This window comes from Pelophylax lessonae, assembly GCF_965119305.1.
Source record: "Pelophylax lessonae genome assembly, chromosome: 2".
NCBI lineage: Eukaryota > Metazoa > Chordata > Amphibia > Anura > Ranidae > Pelophylax > Pelophylax lessonae.
The window spans coordinates 199,145,326-199,167,543 of NC_138769.1; the positions used below are offsets into that span (position 1 = coordinate 199,145,326).

Below are 22,218 nucleotides of genomic sequence, written 5' to 3' on the forward strand. Positions count from 1 at the left end.
TTGTAAAGACCACATAACACATATGTGCAAAAGCAAAAAGAGTGGGCTTTAACGCCCAGCCTCCACACATATGCATCCATGGTGGCCTGAGGTTGTGTGCTCAGAGCAGGCTCACTGTGCGCTCCTAGAACATTGACTGAGCTGTAATACCTGGGAAGAGATATGCAGCCTTCTGATGATGCACCACAACCTATCCTGAGGCCTCCTGGATGAACTTGGGGATCGTTGGCTCATGTGGTAGATGCGTTTTATAGTGAGACGTATCAGTCCAAAGTTCAATTTAAAGAATTGTAGCCCATTTTTATTGAAAATTAAATGAAAGTTCCATACAAAATAGTTACTCCCTCAGGGGTTTCTTCTTCACAAAGCAAGCAACTGAAAAATGCCAAGCCACCTAGCTCCATGGTCAGCAGTAGCGCTGCTCTCTTTGTCTCTCTCTGCTTTCCATCAAATACAAAATGATAAAACTTGGCTATACAGGCTTCTGCCTAGAGATACCCCATCTCTTAGAACCCAGGCTCTGTATCTCTCTCACCGCTTCCTTGGTTCTTTAACTCAAAGCTTGCTGCACAGATCCACACTGACCTCTTGATAAGAGCCCACCTGACTCCTATGCTGAGACCTCCTGTCTCCAAAATGGGAGCCCTTAGCCATCCTCAGGCTTTGTATATAACGAGCATGCACAACTGCAAAAATGGCTACCTGTACCCAAGCATACACCAGTAAACGCATAAACATTCGTATAGCATATGGGCAAATTCCAAGAATATTTTCTGTTCTTGACATAAGCTCAAATCAAAAGCCCGAGCAAAGCTGCACACAGCCATTCATGTCTATGGACGGCTGTGAGCAGCACATGGGCTTCCCAGGTGGGGGAAATACCCTGAAATTACCATTGCACTGACTCCTGTGTGCGAGGGCCCTAAGAGGATCAGCAAAGTGCACATTTTTCATGACTGCCGAGGAGCATAGGCTTGAATCCCAACTTATAAATCAGTAACCTTGCTCACATGAAAAAAGTCACTTGTACAACAGTTTAGTTGAAAAGGGCAAGGCCACAGCTTTATGTAAAAATGTTAAACTCCGACAATTTTCAAGCGTAAACAATTTTAACCAGTGCTAGTCACAATTGTACTGTGAGCACACTTTTACATTAGATTAACCAAGTCTAAAGGGCCTGTCCTTACCAGAAATGCTGAGCAGATATTAACCACTTCCAGCCCAACAAAATTTAAAGCGCTCCTGTCCCCACGTGCTCGCACGTGGAAGTGAACGCACATGTTCGTCGCGCCCACATATGTAAACGGCATTCAAACCACACATGTGAGGTATCGTCACGAACGTTAGAGGGAGAGGAGCAACAATTATAGCCCAAGACCTCCTCTGTAACTCTAAACTGGTAACCTGTAAAAATTTTTAAAGCCTCGCCTATGGAGATTTTTAAGTACCGATGTTTGGCACCACTCCACGAATGTGTGCAATTTTAAAGCGTGACATGTTAGGCGTCAATTTACTTGGCGTAACATTATCTTTCACATTATAAAAAAAAAATTGGGCTAACTTAAGTGTTTTTTTTTTTTTTTTTCCTATTCATGAAATCGTTCCCCCCCCCCCCCCCCCCAAAAAAAACCACATTTGAAAAATTGCTGTGCAAATACTCTGTGGAGAAAAAAAAGTTGCAATGGCCACCATTTTATTCCCTAGAGTCTTTGCGAAAAATATAATTTAATGTTTGGGGGTTCTGAGTAATTTCCTAGCAAAAAATTGATGATTTTTACATGACGGAGAGGTGTGCCAAAGTAGGCCCGGTATGGAAGTGGTTCAACTAATTTCAACTTCCAATCAAGGGAAAAGCTCATTATGGCAACTTTTATCTCTGGCCAGGTGTCTCTCACCTGCTCCATCTCCCACCCACCCGATACCGATCCGTCTCTCACCCACTTGCCGTAAGTGACACCCGGGTGCTGCCGCTCCGTCCAGCATACGATCTCGGAGGTCACCTGCGTGGTCATGCCCGGCATTTACACCTATGCAAGTGCGGCAACATGGACCTGTTTTTGTGTATAGTGTTTGGGGAAGAATATTACCTTGAGCACAACCATTGCACAAAAAAAGTGCAGATACTTTTTTTTTTTAAATGTTATCATACTACAACGCAAATAAGTTACTATACTGTATGTTTTGGCACAATTTAGTGTGAGTGTATTGTAGAGTTAATTTTGATGCCCAGTTCCAATTTTGTTTTAGTCATAGTCTTTTTGACTTAAGTTCCATTAAGTCATCTCAATTGTTTTAGTTTTAGTCATATTTTAGTTGACTAAAACCTCCAGTACATTTTAGTCGGCTAAAATCCAATGGCTTTAGTTAAATTGTAATGCATTATTTAAGCATTTCTCTAGAATTTCCAAACTCATATGCTCTTGGAGTAAAAATCGAATAACATGTTTTTTTATTTTTTATAGTATTCAGGTTTGAACATGAACTACAGGCACTTATTTAGCCATTTTGATATATAACCAGTGTTGAATTTCACATCAAATTTTGATTTAGTTTGTCATAGCCTTTTGACTAAAATGCCTTTTTAGTCCCGGTTCACACTTGTGCGATGCGGGAAGGCTGCAAATTGGCAGCCTGTTCCCGCATCGCAAACGCACATCTGGCAGTTCACACTGCCATATGCGATACGCAGGGGGTGTCAATTAAATGTTAACGACACCCCCAGTTTGATTGCATATCGCAGTGCGATCTGACAGTTCGCACAGGATCGGATCGCACAAGTGTGAACCACTGTGCGATCCGATCCTGATGCGGCTGGAAAGAAGGGTCCTGTGCGTCTTTTGTGCGGGTTCGGTGCGAATTCAGCCATACAAAGTGTATGGCTGAATTCGCACCGCACATCCGATTGCATGTAATGAAGGAGCAGTGCGCTCCGATATTACATGCGATCGCCGCACTCGCAAGAGTGTGAACCGGCCCTCAGACTCCATACACCAATACTTTTTTTTCCATGCTGTTTTTTTAACATGGGTTGCTATGGAACATGTTCACATCAATGCATTTTTGTGCCCCTGCGTTTTTGGAAAGGTTCAGGGACTTTATTTTGCTTTTTTGGTTCAATAGACTTCAATGGAGTCTATTGAACAACAAATTTTTCACAAAGAAAAGCATAAAAAAACGCAAAATCTCTGTAAATTTACAGCCAAATTGCAGTAAAAAAATGTGAAAAGCACAGCAAAAAAGCACTACAGAAAGGCTCAAAAGCAACATGCATAGGTGTGAATCACCCCCACATCATATCTCAGCCCCTAAGTTCCTTAGGGGTCGGTTGGTGGCTGCAACCTATTTACCTCATAGACCTGGTAGTTCTCATCCATAGCGCTGGTTTTCTCCCCCCCTGCACTATAGGTGTGAATCTATTTTAGTTTAGTTTAGTTTAGTCACCTTTCCAAAAAAAAGGCATAAAAAATGAAAATCGCAGTAAAAAACGTGGAAAGCACAGCAAAAAGCACTACAGAAATGCTCAAAAGCAACATGCATAGGTGTGAACCAAGCCTTAATTTTAGTTGTATTTTAGTCATCTGAATTGTTTTAGTTGTCGAAAATAGTGTTCATTTTGTTGATTTAAATTTTTTTTGTCGAAATGAACACTGGTGCATTGGCTGGTGCATTGGCTGGTGCGTTTGGGATGCTGTTAAGAATGATAACAGGAACAAAGTCTATTATTGCTTGCTTTTGCCGTAATTATTTTCCATGACTAAAGAAGCATGACATTTATGATGAGCAGCTCACAGATACATTACAATAGAGCAGATGAATGGTTTCCCCATAACACTGCTGAATAAACACAAAGCAGCTTTTTGTAAGCATCATCCTAATGAAATTCCACATTGTTCAGACTCCCCCTTGTGGCACAAATTGAGTTTAGCGTTCTGTAGTTAAATGGGATTTTATATTGCATTAAAATGAAGTCTGTCATATAAACTGGCTCCTTTTATGTGTGTTCTGGGAATTTGTATACCAAGTAATAGTAAACCTTTCAAAAAAAAAATACAGTTTATATAATAAAACATTTTATTGTATTATACGGCTTTTCATTTTTAGGAGAAGAACCATTAAATACTTAATGCTACTTAATAAAATAAAAATTGCATTTAGGAAAGGTTGGATTTTCCATTATGCTTGAAATGTATGTAATGTGTAAAGTGTATATTTACACTGAATGTCTGTTTTATTTCACCTCCTTGAGCACACATAATTTGACTTGTCAGATCAAAGAGAAGAATGACAGGTCTGTGAGAGCATTGTTCATATCACAGCCCTAATTTGTAGCACTGGAGTATTTAGTGAGGACTCCAAGCAAGTAAAAATCGGCAGCCTTTGTGTAGTGTAGTTCTTTCTTTTCACCCATGTCCAAAATAATAAAAGGTCTATTGTATCTGAAAATTTAGGCAGCGCAGACTAGACTTCTCCAGACTTTTAATGTGGAAGACTTGCCCAATAACAGGCAGGCAGAGGACTGGTCAGCAGTATTACCCATGGTCTAGCTGTAGCTGACCTTTTTCTAGGACTGGCCTACCTTGCTTGCATTTGGAGGCAATCATCTTGGTCGGAGCAGTATAATAAGTGGAGGTGTAGTCAGTAACATTTTTGGGCTATAATCCTAAAAACAATGTAAATATGCCAAATAAACCCCAAGGGGCTTTATCAGCCATGATCAAAAAAACGAAAATATGAAAAAGTGAAATGTAAAATAATTTGTACAAGCTTTATTTTAAGTGGTTGTGAACCCTCGCCTATACTCAGTGAAGTGAATAGCCTCAGATGATACAGAGGGATGAAATAAATTGTCCTACATAAGTTTTATTTGTATATCTTCTGTCTTCAGCTTTCTTGTAAAAGTGCAGATCATGTAAGAAATCTTGCTTCCTCTTTCAGCAGTGGGTGGGGAGCCTACAGTTACACTACGTGAGAGCTGAAGAAAAGGGACCCCCCTCCACATAGGCTGAGAAAATAAGGAACATGTAGAGCTGTATTCTGAATATACAAGCTCCCTGCTTATCTCCCTCTAAGCTCCCTCCCCGACACAAATTTTCATCCCATGTGTTGGAGAAGTTGTCAGAAGTGGCTCATGCTGATAACAGGAACAGAGCACTAGAGAGAAACAGCACTTAGAGCTTTGGAGAGAGGTAAGTAAACACTGCAGATATATGCTTAGGTCACATTTCACGAACGGGGTTTACAACCACTTTGAACAACAATAAGTTATTATTAAAGAGAAGTAATGGCTTAAGCAGTTATATTACACCAAAAATGAATAATAGGATGGTACTCCACAATGCCTGTTGATGATACAATAGTCTCTTATGGACCTATCAAACAGGAATTGCCCATTGCGTTTCAGAAATATATTTCTTTCTTCAGTGGTGTAGAGCAGTGGTCCTCATCTCCGGTCCTCTGGGCCCACTAACAGGCCAGATTTTAAGTATTACCATGGGGAGATGCAGACTAGAATACTGCAATCACTGAGCAGCAAATGAGATCACCTGTAATGTAATTTACTTATCTTGCAAACCTGGCCTGTTAGTGGGCCCCGAGGACCGGAGTTGAGGACAACTGGTGTAGAGTATGCAGAAAAACATCACTAATGTAGTGAAGCACAAACAGCTAGAGGACAATCATCAAACATTAAAACCAGAGATTGAACATCCATGATGCCAGTAGGAGGTCATAACCGTAGTTCCTGCCCACCAAAGTAGGGTCACAAGGGCCACTGGAGAACAACTGCTGAAATAGATCCTCACCAGGGACCCCAAACAGGCCAACTGGATAGGGGCATAAAGGTGACCTGTTGGCCTGTATGGGGTCCCTGGCTAGCATGGTTTTCCATACCTGTGATTTGGTGTCCACAGTTCTGATAATACTCTGACTTCAACTTGCAGCTATTGGATGGCAGATGTCTATGGTTTTGCAGCTCTTAATCAGATCACTCAGTTTGATGAGGTCTCGGGGCAAGGTCATCCAGTGCCTAGGGTGAAGATGACAAATTGGGCCCCCCCCCCCCACATTGGTGGCCAGTGACACTTTTATTTAGCCCCTCTCCCCCCCCCCCCCCCCCACCCAGTGGCAATGCTTTTAACTGCCCACCCCATACTTATGTCGGTGGTTAGGGACAGTGTGGTTAAACCCCCACACACACACATTAGTGGTCAATGGCAATATTAAAGCGGAGTTCCAGCCATTTACTCACCTGTCCAACGGTCCAGCGATGCGGCCGCCGGAAGCCTCGATCCTCTCCCTCGGCGCCGGCATCACTGCTGTGGGCACCCGGCTGTTACAGTTTGCGGCTTCACAGCCGGGTACCCACTGCGCATGCGCGAGTCGCGCTGCGCGCCGTGATTGGCTGGCAATCTTCTGGGACCTCTGACGTGTCCCAGAAGATTGCAGGGAGGGAGGGGGAGAGGAGAACTTCCGCTCAGGGCGCCGCGGCGCTCCGAGCGGAAGTGGGAGCGGGTACCTGTCATAACTAGGTACCCGCTCCCCCCCCCAAAAAATGACATGCCAAATGTGGCATGTCGGGGGGTCAGGACTCCCTAAAGCGGAAGTTCCACTTTTGGGTGGAACTCCGCTTTAAGTAATTCCCACCTGCATTGTTGGTCAGTGGCAGTGCTGTTAACTTCCCTTTCAAACACACATACGTGCGCACACACTGGTGGCCAGTGGCAGTGTTAATTATGGCGCTTTTCCACTGCATGGAACAGTAACAGTTCGGCACGCTTTTGTGCTTTTCCACTGCTGGTACCGCATGGTATAGGGTCAGAACGGTTCGGTACGGTATAGGTTTGCTTTTCCACTGCATGGAACCCGAACAGTACGGTACGGTACGGCTCTGAAAAAACAGTACCTACTCGATTGTGGTTCCAACAGGTACCAAACTGGTACCATATCCCACAATCCTTTGCATGCAGTCACTACTAGCCACTGATTGGTCAGTGAATCCCACCCACCCCGTTGTTATCCCACCCACTTAACTTTAGTACTACTTTCGTGGAAAAGCAAACCTATACCGTACCGTACCGAACCGTTCCGACACTATACCATGCGGTACCAGCAGTGGAAAAGCAAACCGGGCCAAGCAGGGCCGAGTAGAGCCGAGCTGGTACGAGCCGGTACTTGCAGTGGAAAAGTGCCATTAGAACCCCCCGCTGACCTCTCCACATTTGATGGTGCAAATTCAACTAACAGCCTATTTTTGAACAGCATCCGTATAGGGAAATGTTTAATGAATTAGAGTCAAGCACACTGGCATCCACATTTGATGGTTCAAACTCAACTAACAGCCTATTTTTGAACAGCATCCATGTAGGCAAATGTATAAAGAATTGGAGTCAAGCACACTGGCACTTTGCATTTTTTCTATCATGCTACAGTGCTTACTTGTGTTCCCTTGTTCCGTCTTTATGTGCCGCCTCACCCTCCCTGATGATTTCCAATGTCAAGCCAGGACTATACTGTTGGATGAACATTCCTCGCTCTAATGGCCGGAATACACGATAAGAAAATCGGCCGAAAATTTCCGTTCAGCGAAGGATCGGCCGATATTCTACTCGTTAATGCCCAGCCATCAGTGACCGATATCGATATTCTGAAGGAAAAATCCCGTTTAAAAAAAACGAAAAATTCTGTCGTCTCGTTTGCGAACGAACGATATTCTATACATTGGTGTTAAGGTCGTTCATTTAAAATCTGTAGAACATCATCACGGATGCACTGTTTCGATGGTCGGCGGTCAAACGTTCGGGCGATATTCCGCCTGTGTATGTTGGCAACGTTTTCGACCCAGGAAAACTTTTTCATAAGTCGGTGGTTGAATGATCGGGCGATATTCGGCCTGTGTATTCCAGCCATAACAGTAGCTTCATTCTAGTGCTGGGTGTGAGAACACAAAGAGTATACTGGTACCCTGCTGCCATTCTGCAAGGTGCGGGACCCACATGGCCGCCTATTGGGCTTTAGGACAGGTCACGTTAGCAGTTCAAAGGGTAGTAGTTTTAATAAGTGGCGGTCACATTGTGCTTCCTGCCTTTACCCTTTTTGTGTCGTGCGACTTTCGATCCGACTTAACTCTGCAACTTCAGTCTGACTTTGATCGGACTCAGTGTGACTTTTTACACTCTATGGCATTCAAGTCGGACCAAAGTAGTGCAGGAACCTTTTCTAAAGTTTGAGTGACTTGTGTCGGATCAGTTAAGACCGCTCTCATAGGGAAACCTTTAATTTGACATGTCATGTGACTTGTGCTCTCACAAGTCAGATCCCATGTCAAACCAGTGTGAACTGAGCCTTCATTGATCAAGCTGAAGTCAGAAGCTGATTGGCTATCATGCACCGTTGCACTATAATTTGTACTTCCCAGTTTTAGTAAATCAACCCCATAGAAAACAATTGTTTTCTATGTGCTCTTTAGGTGAACCTGCATTAATCTATACAGATCAGAGCAACTCAGCGGATAAATTATGAACCAGCCTTACATTTTAACCAGTATTTGTTTGAGACTTGCGTGCTTTTAGTAGAAAATAATGAGGAAAAAAAATAACTAATGGAGTTAAATGCATCCATCGTGGTGATTTGAGCCTATTATCCTCAAACAACTCTGGTTTTGTTCTGTTTTGTGCTGGTTGGGGGTTGCAGGAGGTCCTGTAGCTGCATATCCTTTATTATGTAAACTAGAACAGTGGTTTTATGAACAGTTCTAAGAAGTTTGATGTGTTGCTCCTCTAGGCTGACACTTCTGGAGGAAATCTAAAACTTACTGGAGCTTATTCAGAGTTTTGTGTTGAAGTGCTAATTTGACCTAAATGAGCCATAAAAACTGTTCTCTACCGAATGTCATCTGCTTTGATGAAAATTGGCAGCTAAATGCAATAACAGTAAATAACACTTAGGCCCCATATGCACAGGCTAGGGATCGACTGATAATCGGTGGGGCCAATTATCACTGGCCGATGTTCACATTTTTTGAAGTATCAGTATCTGTCCCAAACTTGCCGATATTACTGATATTGCTTCAAGTGGTTTACCAAAGTGATGCCTGAAACTGCAGGCATCACCCTGGTACTGTTTTTTTAGAGCGGACGGTCTGCTTTCTTCTAATGACAAATGATGCAGCTAAGCAGCCGCTCAGCTTTTATTACAAGCAGCCCCCCCAGCCGCTCAGCCCGGGTCTCCCGTCCCACCAGGTGGCTCGAGCGACCAGTCGGTACGTCCACTGGCTTGCCGAGGACCCGTACAAAGCCGGAATTGGCTCTGATCGGGTCTCCAATGTAATAACCCAGAAGCAGCGATGTCATGACATCACTTCCAGTTACTAAAGGCTTAAAGGAGCCAGATTTAAAAAAAAAGACCGTATTCAAAACAGCCAAACTTGGCGTTTTGAATTCTTTTAAGTGCAGAGGAGGGGTTTGGAGTCTTATAGACCCCAGATCCCTCTATAAAGAGTACCTGTCACTGCCTATTACTGTCACAAGGGATGTTTACATTCTTTGTGACAGCAATAAAAGTGATAAAAAAAAAAAAAAATTCAAAAGGATAGTGTAAAAATAAAAACTTTAAATGTGCAGAATATCGGCTCCTAATATCGACTATCGGCCTAAGAGTGGCCGGACAATCAGTAAATCTAGCTGCAGTTACACAAATGGGAATTGTGTGCATCCCAGGACTATTTAACCTGTTTTTTCTGCAGAAATGGATCTGGGAAGTATAAAGCATGTACACGAAGCCTAAAGCCTCGTACACACACAACGATTGTTGGCCGTGAATTTTCGGCCAGCGTCCGATCGGCCGATTGTCGGCTTGTTAGTATGATGATTCCGACAACCGACTGCGACTTTTCGGCCGAACAAAATCTGGTGTGCATGCTATAACATTTTTGTTGGCCGTCAACAGAACGGCCGATTGTTCTTCAGTCAGTACAGATTTCGGCAGACAAAAATGTGATGAGCAAGACTCGGCATTGCCAGAGAAGAAAAAACAGACGAAAAGTAAACCAGAACATGACATCACTTTTGAAGTTGGTTTTTGTTGGCCGATTAAAATTCGTGTGCAGTCTAGAGCACATTTCAACCAACACAACAACACTGGACAAAAGACGGCCGATCGGTCGGCCAACAATTGTTGCGTGTCTACGAGACTTTAGACTGGGTTCACATATAGTGGATTTTAAAAGTCTACAGACCCCTGTTAAAATGTCAGGTTTCTGTGGTGTAAAAAAAATGAGACAAAGATAAATCATTTCAGAACTTTTTCTTATGCCAAAAAAAAGCATAAAAATGCAAATCGCGGCAAAACCCCGGTATAATCACGTGTGCAAAAACGCACAGCAAAATGCACTGTAGAGCGCACCCATCGCAAACTACATAGATGTAAACCAAACCTGAGGCCTGGCTCACACCTATGCAGTTTGCTTTTGATCCATATACAGCCTCATGCTACATAACTAAGCTCCAAATAAATTTAATAATGTATCCTAAATAGAAAATTATCTTTAGATAGATATTACTCCAAAAATATTTTATTAAAATAAATTTGATAAAAATCAAAAAAAATCAGATTTTTTTTGATTTTGTTAAAAAAAAAAAAATTACTGATTTTTATCCACCCTCCATAGGTGTGAATCAGGTCTAAGGCTAGAGTTAAGCTGGATACACACTATAAGATTTCCTGAAGACTTTTTCCTTCAGATTTACCTTTTCTATGTAGTGCAAGGGCCTGCAAGATTGCATACAAATTGAAAGTGTTTAGGTTTGACCTCATATTATATGGTTTTGGTAAGTCTAAAGGAAAAAGTCTTCAGAAAATCTTATAGTGTGTATGGCCCTTTAGACATTTACATTTTTTCCCCCTGATATGTTTTCCATTGCTATCAGTGAAATGTGCACATGCCAACGTGTGTCAACGTGAATGGTCGCTCGTTTTTCAGCATGTGTTGTAATGCACTGGTAATTAGGTTTCCTTGCACACCATGGGGAGTTTACATGCATCACGATGCATTGATGCACATGTCCACGTATGCGTTGGGTTGCATTTTGCAACATTGCCATTGGTTTTTAAAGCGTAACTCCACTTTTGTTGAGAAAAAAAACATTGCCCTCTGGGTGATCTCTGTACATTTACATGGATTTTAACAGACTTATTTGCAGGTTCCTACCTTTTTGTTATTCTGAAGAAATCCCTGTTTGTTCCTCTGTGCTGAGTGGGTCAAATGGGAGTAATTTCATAATGATCTATCAGCTGTGGCAGCTGCAGGGCTCTAATGAGGAAAGCTGCTGGGCCTGCATCCCTTTAAGCCCCGTACACACGATAAGAAATTCAGGAGGGAAATTTCGTCCGATGACCGATCTGCCGATTTTCGGATTGTTAGTATGGTGCTTTCGACAGCCGACTCTGACTTTTCGGCTGACAAAATCCTGATGTGGCGGCTATAAAATTTTTGTCGTCCGTAATACAACGTCCGATTTTCGTCTCATTAGTACTGATTTCAACGGAAAAAAATCTTAAGAGCAAGACTAGGCATGCTCAGAGACGAAAGAACACATACAAAGCAATCCAACACATGACATCACTTCTGAAGTAGAATTCTGTCTTACGGGAAAATTCGTATGAAAATAACCTCTTCACTTTCCATATCAGGCTAGCATGCCACAAAAAATGGACGACAGATCGTTCGATAATCTAATTGTGTGTACGGGGCTTTAGGCATGTTCCTTTTGGGAGTATCTCACCAAAAATGACATTTTTGTTGCAGGGGATGCCAGAAATCTGACTTGTATCTTAGGCAGACTTCTGGAAAAATTGGTGAGCCAATCACACAAGCAGGAAATTATGTTTCTGGGGTGTGGTCAGTACACATTCTGTGTACAGAACAGCTCCAGGTAGACATATTGCATTTTCAGAAAATGACAACAGCTGCAAATTGAAAAGGAAAGGTAATTTTTAATAACATTCAATTACAGCATGATTTCTGTTGCAATTGTATACTCTATATTGCTTTTTCTTTATTTGTTGACATTTTTCACCTACGAAAGGGGAGTTTCCCTTTAAGGCTACATTCACACCTGAGTGTAGCGTTTTCGCGCATTTTTAGGCTACATTCACACCTGAGCGTAGCGTTTTCGCGTGTTTTTACAGCGATTTACAGGCGTTTTTACAGGCGTTTTTTGTGCAGGCGTTTTTAGATTGAATAGAGACCAATGGAAAACGCCTGTAATCTGCCCAAAAAGAAGCTCATGTACTTTTTTAAACGTTGGGCGTTTTGCTCACAGCGTCAAAACGCTCAAATGTGAACAGGGGCCATTGAAATGAATAGGATTTGTTTTGTTGGGCGTTTTGAGAGCTGATCCTGAAGCAGAAAAACTCCCCAAAAATGCCCCAAAACGCCTACATGTGAACGGAGCCTTAAATTAAAGATGTGAGTCTAGCCTGATAGTAAAATGCAATATACGGTAATAATAATATACATCATAATAGAAGTAAAAATAATAATAAGCAAAATAATGATAATATAATAATAATAAATAATAATAAAAAAAAAAATATATATATATATATATATATATATATATATATAGTCAAAGGGAAACAACTCCCATGTATGTTTTTCAGCAGTGCTTAGCTGTTTTATGGCATTCATCTCTGAGTTCTCCAAAATTTTGATGTAAAAACCATAGAATGGGAAATCTTTGAATTGGTTAAAGTTTACTCTGTGTGTGTGTGTATATATATTTATATATTTTATATTTGTACTTTTATTTCTTTATATTTTAGTCTGCTCCTTGTCATCATTTGTATGGAGTTTTTTGAATTGGTCAGTAAATTGTTGTGTTGTTTACGGGAATTTCATGCTTTATAATGGCCTTCTCCCCTAATGATTTGTTGAACAGTAACGTTGAGTATTGTGCGGCCTCTCAGGTACAGTTGGTCTGCTTTGTGAAGCTAATTATATCCACTAAGCTTCCACAATGGAGCAGATTAGCACAGGGGATGGGGCTGCTGTGAGTTCAGCAGCCAGCAGGGGTTCATGCTTTGTCATCCTGGGCTCTTACTGGATTTACTAGGTAAACAATGATGTTTCCCTTCTCTGGAGTCACAGTTGTCACAGTCCCACAAATGGTGCTACATTGCTGTGGAGTAAAGCAGTTTCAGTCTTCCAGTGCATTGTTCACATGGGAAATTCACAGGTCCTTATGCTGAGCACCCCCCCTCGTAAAAAGGCACTTGGAATGTTCCATTGTTGAGCTAGGACTGAAGCTGGTCTCGGTGGAACCGGCTAGTTTCATAACAAGCAGCATGAGTTTAGAGATCTGCTCTACCTGCGCTGAGTGTCGTCAGCTGGGGTGGAAGGCAGTGTGAGCAGTACAGTAAGGAGCTGGGCAGGTAATGCATGTTATATGTTGTGTGTTTTTTTATTCTTTTTATAACAAAGGGGTTCTATCAATCTGTGCTCTGTGTTTGTGTTGTCAATTTTTATATGGACCAACCTTTGCAGGTGTAAGAGTTAATACTCCGTCACTAGACTTTCAAGGCATTTTTCTGTATCATTAGCTTAACAATGTAATGTATAGAAAGTATGAGAGCGTGTTGTTAAGGGTCGATTCATACCGATTTGTGCCGTAACAGGTGGTTTTTCTTCTCTCGTGTTAACCATCAACTCTGGGAATGAGACAAAACCTACAGTGCAGTGACGCTCACCTTCATTGTAAGGGTCCAATTCTTGTGTTGTCCAGGGATGCATAGATAATATGTATTACCTACCATATTCTTGGACCCTCAATTTCTGTGACCGGTCCTCCTTAGTGTCCTCTCTAAGCCGCAGTCATAGGCTCTCCTCCTCATGTACAGCGTAGGGTTAATAGCCCTGCACTTGCCTCCAAGATAAGTGGTTCTTGGACCCTAGTGTAAGTGGGTCTTTGATCCTAAATTCCTACAACCGGTCCTCCCCAGCATCCTCTCTAAGTCACAGGCTCTACTCCTCATGTACAATGTAGGGTTAATAGCCCTGCACTTACCTCCAAGATAAGTGGTTATTGGACCCTAGTGTAAGTGGGTCTTTGACCCTAAATTCCTGCAACTGGTCCTCCCCAGCATCCTCTCTAAGCCACAGTCACAGGCTCCCCTCCTCATGTACAATGTAGGGTTATAAGCCCTGCACTTACATTCAAGGTAAGTGGGTCTTGGACCCTAGTGGATAAGTGGGTTTTGGACCCTAAATTCCTGCGACCGGTCCTCCCTACCATCCTCTATAAGCCACAGTTACATGCTCTCCTCCTCATGTACAATGTAGGGTTTGTAGCCCTGCACTTACCTCCAAGGTAAGTGGGTCTTGGACGCTAAATTTCTGCGACTTGTCCTCCTTAGTGTCCTCTCCAAACCGCAAACACAGGCTCTCCTCCTCATGTACAATGTAGGGTTAATAGCCCTGCACTTACCCCCAAAGAAGGTGGGTCTTGGACCCTAGTGTAAGTGGGTCTTGGACCCTGAATTCCTGCGACTGGTCCTCCGCAGCATCCTCTCTAAGCTACAGTCATAGGCTCTCCTCCTCATGTACAATGTAGGGTTAATAGCCCTGCACTTACCTTCAAGGTAAGTGGGTCTTGGACCCTAAATTCCTGCGACCGGTCCTCCCTAGCATCCTCTCTAAGCCACAGTTACATGCTCTCCTCCTCATGTACAATGTAGGGTTAATAGCCCTGCACTTGCCTCCAAGGTAAGTGGGTCTTGGACGCTAAATTTCTGCGACTGGTCCTCCTTAGTGTCCTCTCTAAGCCACAGTCACAGGCTCTCCTCCTCATGTACAATGTAGGGTTAATAGCTCTGCACTTACCTCCAAGGTAAGTGGGTCTTGGACCCTAAATTCCTGCAACCAGTCCTCCTCAGGGTCCTCTCTAAGCCAGAGTCACAGGCTCTCCTCCTTATGTACAATGTACAAAATAGCCCTGCACTTACCTCCAAGGTAAGTGTGTCTTCGACCCTAGTGGGTAAGTGGGTTTTGGACACTAAATTTCTGTGAGGGTCCTCCTCAGGGTCCTCTCTAAGCCGCAGTCACAGGCTCTCCTCCTCTTGTACAATGTAGGGTTAATAGGCCTGCACTTAACCTCCAAGGTAAGTGGGTCTTGGACCCTAGTGGGTAAGTGGGTTTTGGACCTTAAATTCCTGCGACCGGTCCTCCGCAGCGTCCTCTCTAAGCCGCAGTCACAGGCTCTCCTCCTTATGTACAATGTAGGGTTATTAGCCCTGCACTTACCTTCAAGGCATGTATTACACCTTATTCCTAGATTAAACCCACTTCAAGGGTAGATTTGTAATCGTTCATGGACTTCCTTTTTAAAAGCTAACTTGACCTTTAGCCCTCATTCGCATTGAATGCGGCTCTGAAATCGCATGATTTTAAAGCCGCATGTCGGTGCGACTTTGAAGACATCTGTGCGGCTTCATGCACAAATGTCTATGCGCGTCACACCCGAAATCCCCAAAAGTAGTGCACAAACTACTTTTTCAAATCGGTGTTGCACTGCAAATTTGGCATCACACCAATGTGATGTGATAAGTGCCATTGCTGACAACAGGGTGCAACTTGTCATGCGATTTGACTGGTCAAATCGCATGACAAGTCACTCCGATGTGAATAAGGACTTAGACCATGTTACACCTGTATTTAGCGTGTAACATGATGGTCATCGGTGATCACCACACCTAAGGCCCCTTTTACACACTCCTTCCGTCGGACGGACTCCTTTTTTCTCAGTGGGGGATTGATCCGCTGATCCCCTGCTGAGCAGGAGGATGACAGCTGTGTCTCCGCGCTGTGTGCGGAGACACGGCTGTCCGTTCCCCATGCATCTCTACGGGGGAAATTGGATGGGAACGGACCATCAGTCCGTTCTCATCCGATCCGATCTGCTGGACGAATGGAAAATAGGGTTTCCATCCATCCAGATTTGACGGATCGGATGTCAGGGGACATGTCTCCGCTGACATCCGATACCCCATAGGGATGCATGGGGGGACCGTTCAGATCCGCCAAAAAAACTGACAGGCGGATCTGAACGGTCCGCCTGTGTGAAAGAGCCCTAAGTGGGAAATTTACTAAAACTGGTGCACACAGAATCTGGTGCAGCTGTGCATGGTACCCAATCAGCTTCTAATTTCAACTTCTTCAACTAAGCTTTGACAATAAGCCCGTGTTCAGCTGAACTCGCACAATTCAAAGACATCTGTGCAGCTTCACTTTTGGAAATCGGTGCAGGGCCACAAAGTCGGTGTCACACATATTTGGGACAGTGCAGTTGCTGACAAAAGACTTTAATTTGACATGTCAAATGGCGTCTCTGTTAACGGAGGCTAAAAGCTGGAAGCTGATTGGTTACAATGGACAGCTGCACCAGATTCTATGTGCACCTGTTTTAGTGAAGGATCAGTTCACCTTTCTGAACATATTACATATTACACCCATATTTAAGATGTAACATGTTCAGCATCAGACCTCTAGCCCCCCCCCCCCATCCCCCCACCCTCCTTCTTGCAGCGAGCCAGAAATCTTCTCCCTGTACTCGCTGCCACAATTCAAAGAGTGCGGCTGTATGGGGTTCCGTCCATAGGGCCAGATCTTTGATTCACAGATCCTCGGGTATTAATGAACTACAAGTACCAACATCCTTTGCGGCTGTCAGCTTGTAGTTCTCAATGAGCTACCATGGTGCTGTTGCGTGCTCTGGTAGTTCATTGATTCTTGTCATTGTGAAACTGTCTAGCTGTAGGATGTACGGGCAGACTGATTACACTGACAGTCTCCAGGAGACCTGCATGGCATCAGCGATCTGCTGATTGCCGGTACAATGCTTTCCAGACTCCTAAGGCCCCTTTCATACGGGCTTTCCGATCAGGTCCGCCTGTCAGTTTTTCAGGCGGACCCGATCGGACGCTTCATTCACCCCTATGGAGCAGCAGATGTCAGCGGTGACATGTCTGCTAACACCTGCTGCTCTCTATTTTCCATCTGTCTGGAGGATTGGATCAGATGAAAACACACAGACAATCGGTTTTCATCCGATCCCCCCATAGAGGAGAGGGGGGATCTGACAGCTCCGCCTCTGCAAATTAAGCAGAGACGCAGCGGTCATCCTCCTGCTCAGCGGGGATTGGCTGATCGATCCCCGCTAAGCAAAACGGAGTCCACCGGGTGAAAAGTCCATGTGAAAGGACCCTAAGGCTCGGTTCACACTAGGGCTGCAACTAACGATTAATTTGTATGTCGACTAATCTATTGATTATTTTTACGATTAGTCGACTAATCTAACGATTATTTAAATGTTTTCTTTTTTTGCTTAATTGTTTTTTTGATTAGCTAATTAATCCTGTAATTAATACCGACCCCCTCAGTAAGCCCCCCTCCCAGTACAGACCCCACAGTAAGCCCTCCCACCTAGTACAGACCACTTAGTAAGCCCCCCCCTCCCAGTGCAGACCCCTCAGTAAGCCCTCCCACCTAGTACAGACCACTTAGTAAGCCCCCCTCCCAGTACAGACCCCTCAGTAAGCCCTCCCACCTAGTACAGACCACTTAGTAAGCCCCCTCCCATTGCAGACCCCTCAGTAAGCCCTCCCACCTAGTACAGCTGGCAGACCCCATGAACCCCAAAACCAGATCCTATACACCCCCAGCTGGCAGACCCCATGTACCCCAATGACAGATCCCATGTACCACCAGCTAGCAGACCCCATGAACCCCAATGACAGACCCCATGTACCCCAATGACAGATCCCATGTACCACCAGCTAGCAGACCCCATGAACCCCAATCAATGACAGACCCCATGTACCCCAATGACAGATCCCATGTACCACCAGCTAGCAGACCCCATGAACCCCAATGACAGACCCCATGAACCCCAATGACAGATCCTATACACCTCAGCAGGCAGACTCCATGAATCCCCAAAAACAGATCCCACACACCCCCCAGCTGGCAGACCCCCAAGTACCCCCCACTGACAGGTCCAATAGACTCTAATGACAGGTCCCATGTCCCCCCAGTATTAGATCCCATGTCTCCCATGCACCCCAATTCCAATCCCAGCATATGACTCCGGACACTCACTTTGTAAATGCCTCTCCCAGGTCTATGACCACCGCGGTCTTCTCTCCCTGCGGTCTTCTCTCCCCCCGTCCCCAGCCCCTCGTACGGCGGCATCTCCTCCTCCCCGGGCCCGGTGTTCTGCTGCGGCGCACTGATTTTTCCCGGCCGGAAGCGGCGCTGTGGCCGGCCAGGGGGCGTGTGACGTCACACGTTGACGCGTCAACGCCTTTCACGCACGTCGACGATTTTTTGTAGTCGACGCGTCGTGGCAGCCCTAGTTCACACTACGACACTTAGAATGTCTATGCAAGTCGCTCCAGGTCACCCCGAAGTAGTACAGGACCCTTTTTCTAAGTCGGAGCGACTTGTGTCGCTCCTATTAGAATGGCTCCTGTACCGCACAATGTAAGCGTGACAGACCGCGACTTGTCAGGCTGACAAGTCGCGGTCCAAGTTGGACTAGTGTGAATGCGGTCTAAAGCAAAAAATATGTGCAATTATTATTATTTTTTAGTAAAAGGTGAACTTATCCTTCATCCATTGACACTTCCTCCAGCTCTATAACTGAAAGTCTATACATCAGTACAGACCTGGATGAGTCCCAATGCTTTACAGTCCCATAAATAAATAAATTATCTTTTTTGTTTTTGCTGCAATCATTGGTGCATTTATTTTTTGTAAAAGGACTTCACCTTTTAAGGCTAATGGGCAATTTAGCTTTTATTCCACAGTTTATGTAAATCTAAGGGAGATTGTGCAGTTATTTTACAATCAGGATTGTATACTGTATAGCCAGCCTATATATATATATATATATATATATATATATATATATAATATATATATATACATTTTTTTTTTCATTCTTATTAGTAGAATGAAAGCAAAATACTTGGATAGAGTAAGGCTTGATTCACACCTATGCATGTTGCTTTTGAGCATTTCTGTATTGTTTTTTGCTGTGCTTTCCACGTTTTTTTACTGTGAATTTGCCACGATTTGCATTTTTGTGTTTTTTTTTTTTTTTGGAAAATTTGTTGTTGGGCAGATTTAAAAACGTTATACGTGCGTATAGGATGCGGGTCCCTTTGAAGTCTATTACATGCAAAACGCTCCATTTTTTTGCAGAAAAAAATTTCCCTGGTCCTTTCCAGAAACGCAGAGGCTAAAAAAATGCATTGATGTGAACATGTTCCATAGGAACCCATGTTAAAAAAAAAATTAAATGCCATTCTGCAAAAAGCATGAAAAAAACACATTAGTGTGAATGGAGCCTAAGGGAGGGTTATTACCCCTGTTGGTTTTGTTTTGCCATCTGTGTCCAATTGGGGAGATTTCCCTCCACTTCCTGTCCCATAGCCAAAACAGGAAGTGAGAGAAAATCCCTCCAAAGTGAAGGAATCCCTAGCTGTCACCAGAACTAGTGTGCCCATTATCGCTTTCCCCTCTATTACAACTCTTTGGATAGCCCAAAATTTTTGATTTTTCTATCACTTTCACAATGATAAAAGTAAACCTGACTAATGACGACGTCAGTCTCTGACGAAACGCGTAGGAGGAGCCTGCGGTACATCACGCTGAGTCCACGAGGGAGACGCGGTGGCCATTTTCTCGGCAGGAAACGATCTTCAGGGACGCTCCGGTCCATACATGCCTGAAATTTTACAGCCAAATGTGAGTTGCCACTTGAGATTTTGTGTTCAATAAAGCTGGTTATACAGTGTCACACTATGGTAGCTGTTTCCTTCCTTTGCATGTGATACCATCTGTTTGCAAGTGGAAGTGGTCAGTGAGTGTGCTGACACTGGACGAGCAAGTGGAGGTTATAACGGGCTAATTTTGATCTCTGTCATGGGGGTCAAATTATTGCGGTAAGAGGCCAATTTATACCTTGGTGGTGGTTCTCCCTGCACATGGTGATCTGAGTTTTGGAATGTCCTTAGGAGCACCCTGTCCTTTCCTACCTGGAATTTTTACAATTTGCAGATTTGGCATTTGGACTGTCTGTCTATAAGGACTTTGTAGTTCTCCCAACATATACTCATTGCAAGCGCTACACCTATTTGTTTTTAATTTAATAGAGAGGGTGAATCTCCCTTCTTCACCTAACACTTAATAGGTGTTTACTCTGTTCTTCAACCACCCCCTCCATTGACCAGTAGATCCACTTCTGTAAAGCCACAGAGCCCGTAAATGGATCGAAATTCAGCCAGTCCCTGCTGAATTGTCAGAACTACTATCAATTTATGGCCGGCATAAGAGGGGACTGAAAAAAAAAAATATGGAGGGTGTAGTTCCTTTTTAGGAAGTCCACAAACATAAGATGTTAGTTTCCAAATGCAATGATTGTTCTTTAACGGAACGAGTAGTAACGGGACGAGTAGTAACGGGACGAGAAGTACCAGCATCATTGTTTACTCTGTTCTTCATCCAGCCCCTCCATTGACGTAAAGAAGGCTTTCTTCCCTGAGGGTGGTTGGACTGCTAGCATGTCCAAACACCCTCTATACTCAGGGAGAAGGCCTAAAAGTTATTCCTATATTATAACACTTTACAAAAAAAAGGATGACAGTACAGTTGCAATACCAGTTAGGCCATGCTGATCCTGCTCATAAAAGCTTCCAATATAAAATATCAACCAAATGGCACTTCTGCCTTTTTTTTTTCTTGTAGTGGCAGAGCAGCTGACATGCAGTTCCTGACCTATTGCAAAAAAAAAAAAAAAAGTCTCTGCCCAACCTTGTTCACTTCATAATGCTGTAAAGTTCATACACACTTGGAGAAGCTCCTGTTGTATCAACAAACACTTAGGGTCCTTTCAAAGGAGCGATCCAATCAGATCCGCCTGTCAGTTTTTTTAGGCGGATCTGATCCTCCATGCAGCCCTATGGGGCAGCGGATGTCAGCGGAGACGTGACAAACCTCTGAAAGGCAGACAGTTTGAATGGCTGCAAATAAACATGTACAACTTATGTAGGAGGATTTGCTTAATCTTGTGTATCACCTGAGGAAAGTCTCTTCACTGGATATATGGGAGGGTGTACAGCACCTTTAATCAGTGTCACCCTCCTCTTATAATTACATTATACTTACTTGCCCTCCTCACTCAATCCAGTGCTGTGCCCACCTGTAGCTGCTCTTTTCCCGCTCTTACAGGCCTTGCTGAGGCAGCCGTGAGCCTTTGGGTTCTGCTGCTGTCAGTCAAATCCTGTGACGGGGCGGGGCCAAGCTGCGCTGTCAGTGTTTTACGGATGCCGTCAGCACAGCTTGGGAGGTGTGCCACAATAGGTGGACAAGAGAAGAGGAGGAGCCAGGAGTGTTGGCAGGAGACCCCAGAAGTGAAGGATCGGGGCTACTCTGTGCAAAACCATTACACAGAGCAGGTGAGTATAACCAGGGCCATCTTTAATATTGATTGGATCCTGGGCAAACATTTTATTGGGGCCATCTTTAATATTGATTGGATCCTGGGCAAACATTTTATTGGGTCCCCCCCCCCCCCAATCCACTTCTCAACTATTCGCGAGCAGGGTGGGCTGAAGGGACAGGTGCTTTAGGCTCCAAAACAATGACTGGGCCCGGGGCAGCTGCACCTTTTTCCCTATGTTAAAGATAGTCCTGAGTATAACATGTTTTTTAGTTAACCACTTAACGACCACCCGCCGCAGTTTTGCTGAGGTAGGTCGGCTCTGTCCCACGAAACAAGGTAACTGTACGTCGCTTCGCGGGGCCACATGTGCCCGATTGCCACAGGGGAAGCCGATCAGCGGGTCCAGCAGCCGCGATTCCCACTGGGCACCCGTGATCTCTCCCGTGGAGACAGAATGGCGGTCTGCCGTTATAAACACAGCAGGCCGCTGTTCTGTCAGTAATGAACAAAGGGATCCTGTCTTCCTCTTTTTTAGGAACCCATGTCTCTGTGTTCATGCAGAAAGCTCACCCCCCACAGTTAGAAAGCACCCCATAGGGACACATGTAACCCTTTGATAGTCCCTAGTGTTAACCCCTTCCCTGCTGGTGTCATTAGTACAGTAACAATGCATATTTTTAGCTCTGATTACTGTAGTAATGTCACTGGTCCCTCCAAAAAT

The 22,218-nt window shown here is 44.0% G+C and overlaps 1 protein-coding gene across 4 annotated transcripts in view; it reads left to right on the forward strand.

Annotated features, from left to right (window-relative positions):
- Window positions 1-22,218, forward strand: part of SHROOM2 (shroom family member 2) — a 373,353-nt gene that overhangs the window by 147,641 nt on the left and 203,494 nt on the right. Inside the window, exon 1 of one of the 4 annotated variants that reach the window (XM_082245431.1) lies at window positions 13,354-13,428. The exons of the other annotated variants lie outside the window; for them this stretch is intronic. The gene's annotated coding sequence lies outside the window, so the exon portion shown is untranslated. Of the gene's footprint in view, window positions 1-13,353; window positions 13,429-22,218 lie in introns of those variants that run through there. 4 annotated transcript variants of the gene reach the window in all.